The sequence below is a fragment of the Alligator sinensis genome, unplaced genomic scaffold (assembly GCF_000455745.1).
Source record: "Alligator sinensis unplaced genomic scaffold, ASM45574v1 scaffold611_2, whole genome shotgun sequence".
NCBI lineage: Eukaryota > Metazoa > Chordata > Crocodylia > Alligatoridae > Alligator > Alligator sinensis.
The window spans coordinates 627,420-629,383 of NW_005841869.1; positions in this window are offsets into that span (position 1 = coordinate 627,420).

The window sequence follows — 1,964 nt, forward strand, 5'->3', positions numbered from 1 at the left end:
TATTTATGAGGATGCACATTCATTTAGACAGCAAAGTAGCCGAGGTATCTCGAGCAGAAAAGTGGATCCCGCTGCCTGCTTTTTGCAATTGAGGCCCGGGAAATTAAAAATTAAAGTTTCAGTCTTGACACCCCGTGGGTCATTCCTTCTGCATGCATTCCAGCCTGATTCCTGGAGCTGCTCAGAAGCTCTGGCTAAGGATTGGGCTTATCCTAGAGCTTATCAGAGGCATTTTTTCAATCAAGTGATGTGGGATAAGCAAGGGGGCTGCTCTTGGATGTCAATGGGTGCTGCTCTTTCACCCTGGAGAAGCACTCAGACTCAGAAATCTCCCCAGCATTTTCCGGAGCAGAAGATGGGAAGCCAAGGCTGAGATGGGGGCATAATTTTGTTCTGTGCTAGCTGCATGTTCCCTCCATCCTCAGAACTCATTCCTGGGAATGACAGGAGGAGATAAATGGAAGGTGGCTCTTTTTCTAATTGGAGTCACGGAACAGATGTTTCCAGTTTCAGGCTACTGGGAAAATGTATGGACTTTGCACCTCCCCTTCTTCCTCCCACCAGAAGCTACGTGGGAGAAACAAACATGACAAACCGTTAGAAGCACACTGCTGCCTAATGCCCTTGATTTCATTTTCCACAGGGAACATCAAGCGCTCTGGTCACTCGTCCTATCTGCAGGACAAAACTTCCCTGCTGTGTAGGGAGACCATGAAGTTTACCCCTAAGTCAGAGGGTGCTGTCATCGCACGCTGGTACCCTGCCGGGTGCCTGCGTGCACGCTATGTCTTCCTATAACAGATGATTCACATTTATTAACTTTCATAGCTAACGTTGGGCCAGCCAGCGGGGCCTGAACAACCACAAGATGCAAGCCAGTGTTTCTTCACCTTTCCCTCCCTTCAGGATACAGGCAACCCCCGCTTAGCGCTCTCCATCGGTTCCTGAAAAAACAAGCGTTAAGCGAAACGGAAAGTATTTGACCACCCGAGATGGCGACCACGGGGCACGCGTGAGCCTGGCACGAGCGTGCACATGGGCTTGGCACGAGCGAGCGTGCGTGCGCACACCTGTCACGAGCGTGCGCACACCTGTCACGAGCGTGCACGTGGGCACGGCATGACGTAATGAAACTCGCTGAGCGCTAAGTATCGATTTAAACCGAGCGTGATAGCGCAACAGCGCTAGGCGGGGGCTGCCTGTGCCTTTACTCATGGGCCCTCGTCACTCTCCGCAGGCGATGTGACGCCACCGAGACCTGGCGCAGACGTGCGATAGCTTTCAAACGGCCTCACCCAAACGCAGTGTAGCACCATCCCCGACGCCGCCGCGGTCCGCTCGTTTCTAAATTGTTTCGTTTCGCTTCCTCGTGCGGTTTCGAGACGCGCGTCGCCATCGGGAACCGACCCGGCCGGAGCCGCGCGGCCGAACGGGGCTCGTCCAGCAGCCGGGTCAGCTCTTGGGACCACGGTGTGCGGAGGGTGCATTCGCCAGGCTGAGTCTGTCCATCCTGAGATGTACTGACGATTCGCGGAAGGCTGATTCGGGTGCCGGACTCAACGATGTCCCGTCCAGCCCTAATGTCCGTGACGTCAATGTGGGGTTGAGGGGAGTCCGTAGTGCTCGCCGACACTTGCCGCACGGACTGAAGCAGACACTGCTTTCACTGCTTCTCACCAAGCCAGCTTCAGCGTAAAATGACTTGGGTTAGCGTGTACAGCGCCAAGGGGCCTGGCGGGGTTTTCCCTGCAGCCTTTCAGGTCTGCTTCAGAGCTGCCTCATCTGGCACATCTGCAGTATGGGCGCAAGGCCTAGCTCGGCCAGCCCCTGAGGGGCCACGTCGCCTTCATGCCGCGCTTGAATCGCGCCATAAATGCCCCGTAGGCCCGGCAGGTGGCGCCACGGTGGCTGCCAGCCCGCGTTGCCCGGGCGACGGCCCCGCCCCGCCCCCGCTGCAGCGCCTC